Consider the following 6,229-nt stretch of genomic DNA (forward strand, 5'->3'; position numbering starts at 1 on the left):
TTCCAGTTCTGATTCAGCCTCCGGGCCGGAGTCAGATATGAATGAACTAGCATTTCTTGATTGTTGTTCATGTAGTGACTCGTTTGATATCTCTTCTTCTTCCTGGTTCGGGGGATTGATTGGAGATAGTGATGCTTCATCTTGTTCCATTTTGCATGGTAGTTGAGTTGATTCGACTCTAGGTACATTGAGAGAGATCTTTGTTGGTTTACCCGGAGGTACATTTTTTCCTTTTTGCTTCTTGCGTCCAGTTGAGGTAGAGGATGGTTTGCTCTTAGCGGGCGAGGATTTTGTGTTTGCGGCTATGAGTGGCTTTGACGTTCCAGGTTTAGGCTTAATAGGTGACACTTTCACAATTGATGTTGTTGCCTTCTTTTTAGATTTGACAGTTTGAGGCGAGGGCTTGGACTTTTTATTCCCTTGATCTTGCTTGGTAGACGAGGCTGCAGTAGACGAGGCTTTTCTTTTCTTTTCTTCTTCAATTTCTTTCACTGCTGCTTTTAATGCAATAATGTTTCGTTGGAGAGTGGCTTTATACTCGTGAATATCAGGGTTTTCTTTATATGGCCATGAAAAACAATCAACAGCACCAATGTAGAAATTAGGGTCGATGAAGTGTCTGAGCCTAACTCTAGCTTCAGCTCTCTCACTCAGTAGGGTGTTCATGAGATTGACTGTTCTCTCATCACAATTGTCAATAACGTGTTGCCATTCCTGTTTTTCAAAATCATTGTTCCACATGTAATTCCTTAGCAGGGCTGACTTGGCCATTTCCTTTGCCATTTTCACTACTTAATTGTGCAGGGCACTTTGCAATATTAATTATTTTGAACGGGGTAATTGTAATACAAGTTGAAACAAATTAGGAAGAGAAAGAGAAATTTGAGGGAATTTACTTGTTGGGCTATGAGACTTGAAGGTTATAATGACAGTAAGGTTAATAAATAAAATGATGTCTGGGATCCAGGGTAACATTTGCTTTGGTTTCTTAATATGGAAGTAGGTGGCGTTCTTGAGGCGTGGGAAATTGCGCGCTCTTTTTGATTAGAGAAGAGAAGCGACTGGTTAGATATGACTGATTGGGTGGGATTGGGTGACTGATGACTGATGACTGGTGACTGGGTGGTTGAGGAACGTTTGAAGTCCTTATTTTGACTTTCTCGCGTTCTTTTTCCTCTTCTTTTTCTTTCTATCTGACTCTGATTCAGAGGCTGATTCAGAGCTGGAACTTGAGGATGATGACGATTCCCGTTCCTTATGTTTGGACGATCTTTTCCGCTTTTTGTTTCTTTTAGAGCTGCTTATCTTTCGCTGAACATTTCTCTCTATTTCCTTGGCTCTAAGTTCTTGTTCAAAGAGAGCTTTTCGCTTAGCATATTCATTCGTGGTCATGAATGTTGACTCTGATCTTGGTTCGGTGTCCGGGTGATTGTTATAGGCGTGTCTCTCGACATTGTATGATGTTCCGGTTTCAACGTAGAGGCAGCCTGGGACCGTTATGCATCTTCTCACTGTAATTTCATCTTGTTTTCTTTTCCTTCTTTTCCCATTCTTATACAACGACTTGTCCCATGTACCGAATTTGCCAGCGTAAATGCTTGGTTCGTATTCTGGTTCTTTGTCTTCTTCTTGAGAGCCACTGTTGTCTTCATCACTATTTCCATCACTCTGAGATTCTTCTTCTTCTTCCTCGCTGCTAGGTTCTTTCTTTGACTTTTTCTTTTTCTTTTTTCGCTTGTCTTTAGCTGACGGTGTTTCTTTCTTTTCTTTTTTGATGTCAGGTCCATTGTCCATCGAGCGATCATTTTCATTGTGAGGAGCTTCTTCTTCTAATTCCGCACCTTCTGTGGTTACCTCGGCATTTGTTCCATTTGAATAGACTGACTTGAATCTGCGTATGGCTGTGAGAATGTGGAGTTCCATTTTGTTAGTTTGGAGTTCCACTACTTTGGGGTTCAGTGGGTTCTCGACTATGAAACCATGGTTATCAAGTTTCTCTGTGAGAACTTCATCGAAGTATTCGTGCATGTATTGTGGCAGGGCTCTTTTCACCAGGAGGGATTTTCCTGCGTCATCTGCGTCGTTGAACTCCCTTATCTTTTGGTCTTGTAGTTGGCTTATGAGATCTTCATCCATGGAGAGATTTGGGTGGGAAGTCCCTGTGTTGGCACTGCCCTTTGGAATTTGTTTATTGACGTTCTGAGTTGACGTTTGAATGGGTTGGAAGCTACTCGGTACCGATTTATCATCCTGTTCACTCTGTTGACTTTGGTGAAGTCTGGGTGATCGTCTTTTATCGGGACTTGGGGGCGTTTGATCATTCTTTTCTTTTTCCATTGTAGACAGGTTACGGTTTAGCTGACAGGGTTGATATTGGGAGGAAACTAAGGCACAAGTTAATTTAATTTTATTAGGAAAGGACGGATGTACTTCAATGTTAGGTGTTGACTGTCGTGTTAACGATGTGAAATCAGCTGTTATATTGTTGAGTCGACTCTGTGTTGTTTTAATAGATTCTGCGCAGTGTGTGTTTCTGTTTGTTAGGAGTGACTGACTGAGTGGTTGGTGAGACTGGATGACTGGGTGACTGGGTTTCTTGGTGACTGTAATTTCTATTGATGGGATGATGGGTTGATGGGTTGATGGGGTGATGGTGACGTTATTCTATTTTCGGTTCGGTCTTTGGATTCCTTTTCTTCTTGTATTAGGCGATTGGTTATTATTGTTGCTAGTTCTTCCAGTTTTAATACATCGGATTCTCTCTTGAGGGGGGTTTCTAGATTTTGAGGGGTTAGCTGGCGTTGGCTAAAGATGTCTTCTCTCTCTTTTTCGAATGTGCTACACTCCATTAAGAGGTGTTTTGGGGATTGTTCTGCTTTTCTGCATTGACATAGAGTATCGTCTGTTCTTTTTATCATTTTTAAGTATGTTTTGAAGGGGCCTTTTCCTGATAAAAACCATATTATGTATCTGTGCGGGATTTGAGTGAAGCGTATCTTGTCATTGTTTATGATTTCTTTCATGTTTTTGGATATATTGAGTGAGATAAACTTCCTGGTTTCGTCTTGTGCCCATGCTTTGGTTGTTGTCTTTATTTTGTTTAACGATATTGCGTCGTAGGTTGGACTCTTTTTGTAATGTATTGCCTCTTTGGCAAGGGTATCAGCGACCTGGTTTCCCTTGTGATCTTTGTGGCCTCTTATCCATTTTATCTTTAGCGGTATTTCCTTCTTTTGAGCTGTTTGGATATCAGCTGTTATTCTGCTGAGGAGAGGATTTGTAGCTTTTTGTGTTATTAACGATTGTAGTACTGCTCTACTGTCTGTTAATATTTGATACATCATGACTTGCTCCTTTTTCTTTTGTCTTTTGTCATGGTGGGCGATTGAAAATCTGATTGCTTCCTGTATTGCTATTGCTTCGGCCTGAAAGATAGTGCATGTTTGATGGAGTTTGATTTTTCTCTGTTTAATTTCTTTGTTATCCCCGTATACTATCATGGCAGCTCCTGTTCCGTAGTTGTTACTTGCTCCATCTGTGTATATGTATATCTTGTCTTTTTCGTGTTGGATTGATTCTTCTTGGTCTTGTATGGAGATAATGTTATTAAGATTTGGTGCATTCCATGGTTGGGTGTTTTCAAACTGGTATATCTTTCTCTCAATTTCGTACCCTTCAGTTTTAAATTCAATTTTGGACTCCTTGTTATTTGTAAGTAGGTATCTACTAGCTGTGGCTGTAATTTTAGCATCGATGACAGTTTCATCAGTAAGTATTAGAAGGTCGGCAAGGTTGGTTTGGTTATATGCTCCAGTCATTTTGGTGAGAATTCTTCTCTGATTCTCTCTGAGTTTCTTGGATGTGTCTTTGTATTTAAGGGCAGTGTGCCATATTTCGCATCCGTAGAGGAGCGTAGGTATGTACACCATATTGTAGCATAGCTTCCTGAAACGACTGTCGACTCCCATCCCTTTCAGGCATACAGAGTTCATGATTTTGTGTAGTGCTGTAGCTTTTATTATTGCTTTTGATATATGTTCTTTCCATGTTAGTTTCCTGTCAATGGTTACTCCTAGTAGTTTGATGCTTTTTAGCGGGATCAGTGGCTGATTTGTGTCTCCCAGGTGTATTGTGTGTTTGAGTGTGCCCTTCAAGAGGAGAAATTCGGTTTTTTCAATTGCGAAGGCGAGTTTGTTGTTAGATGCCCATCTTTGTGCTATGTTGTTTATGTTCTGGATGTTCTGGTTTAGAGAGGTTTCGTTGTTTGCTCCTATTAGGAAGATAATGTCATCTGCATACGCTTGTACGTGGGTGATTTTACTTGTTTCGGTCAGGAGTGGGTTTATGATTATATTCCAGAGTGTTGGGGATAGTGGGCTGCCTTGTACGCATCCCTTGACAGGGTTAAAAGTATATATCTGTTCCCCATAAATGATTTCATATTGTCTATCTTTGAAGTAGTTGGCCATGATTTTGCTGTATGTTGGTGGGCAGCTGATATTGTTCATTTGTTGTATTGTCTCATCCCACGGAAGATTATCAAAGGCTCCCGCTATGTCTAGGGCTAGGATAGCACAGTAGTTGTATTTGGCTTTGTATTGTGAGATTTTGTCCATGAGTAGGGATAGTGCTGAAATTGTTGATTTTGTTGGCGTAAATCCGTGCTGGTTTGGGTGTATAATGTTGTTAGAGATAAGGTGATAGGTGATTCTATTGTTTATTATCTTTTCTAGACCCTTTGCTAGGAGTGAGAGGAGGCCAATCGGTCTGTAGTTCTTGGGGTTTGAGGCAGGTCCTTTTTTCTCTTTATGGATGGGGATTATCTGGGAGATTTTCCATATTTGTGGGAAGGCAGATAGGTCGAGGCATTTTTGGTACAGTGCACGCAGTAGGTCCGGTTCTTGTGTTCTGAACTGTTCGCATATTGTGGAGTTCAGCATATCTTTGCCTGGTGCTTTCTTGGGATTAACGTTCCTAAAGATGTGTTCCATTTCAGTTTGGGTTATGTCTGGTACTTTTTGTAAATGGTTTTGGTAGGTTCTATTTGTGTCACAGTCGGTTCTATTTTCTTGTGTGTCTTTTGTTGACTGTACTCTGTGGTGACTGGGTGACTGGTTGACGGGTCGTTGGTGTGACTGCCTGACTGGTGACAGTTTGAAAAGTGCTTCAGCTAATGCTTTTGGTGCTTCTGTCTCCTTTATAGTCTCTCCTTGCGAGTCGATTAGTCTGGTTGTCCCTTTGGGTTTTGATTTAGATTGAATTATGTGGATTGTAGCCCATATTGTATCTTCCGTTGTTCCTTGCATAAACGATGTCCATTGTTCGTTTTTGCTTTTGTGAATTGCTGTCATCATTGTTTTAGAAAGGTCTTGTTTCTTTGATAACAGCTGTTCGTATCTATGGTAACCGCAATTTTTCATTTTTCTTTTTGTTTGAATTATCTGCCTGGAAATTTCGGCTATCTGGTTGTTCCACCACCATGGTTGTCTCTTGATTCCGCCGGTTTTTACCCCTTGTTGTGTGCATGAGGATTTCGCCGCTTTTATTATCGAGTTGGTTAGGTTGGAGGTTAGTTGGTCTAGCTGTTCTATTGATGTGATTTCTTTGACGGTGTCAACATTTACGTTGTTTTCCTTTAGGTTAACCGTAAGTTTTTCTTGGAACATTTCCCATTTTATGTCCATGTAGTTGATTCGTTTCCTAACTGGTTTTTGCTTTGTTATCTTGATCTTCAGGTGTAATCGGAACAGAATGGTGGTGTGGTCTGTGGTGGCTATCTTGTATTGTGAATTCTCATAGTCGGTAATGCGATCTGCTATGTTCTCGGATATAAGTGTGGCGTCAATGGTTGAGTAGCAGGTTTCGTTTTCTCTGGTTGTAATACATGTTGGCGTATTCTTGTAGACGACCGAGGTGATGTCCAGGTCCTGGATTAATTCCGTGATTTGCCTGCCTTTTTTGTTGAGTATATCGCTACCCCAGAAGGGGCTTTGAGCGTTGAAGTCGCCTGTAAGAAGCCAATTACGGATTTTGAATTTAGCGATGGATTGAATTGGGTTGGTTGGATCTTCTATTGGTATGGCTGGGTCGAGGTATATCGATGTGATATATAGCTCTTCGTTGTTGTCCATTTGGATACTGATTGTTACGTAGTCACTAGATGTTTTGTTTGGTACCAGTTTGATGATTGTGGATTTGGGTATTATTGGGTTTAACAGTATGATCGATC

The sequence above is a fragment of the Tetranychus urticae genome, unplaced genomic scaffold (genome assembly GCF_039701765.1).
Source record: "Tetranychus urticae isolate SD_2017Ah unplaced genomic scaffold, NJAU_TeUrti_SD_1.0 Scaffold_5, whole genome shotgun sequence".
Taxonomy (NCBI): Eukaryota; Metazoa; Arthropoda; class Arachnida; order Trombidiformes; family Tetranychidae; genus Tetranychus; species Tetranychus urticae.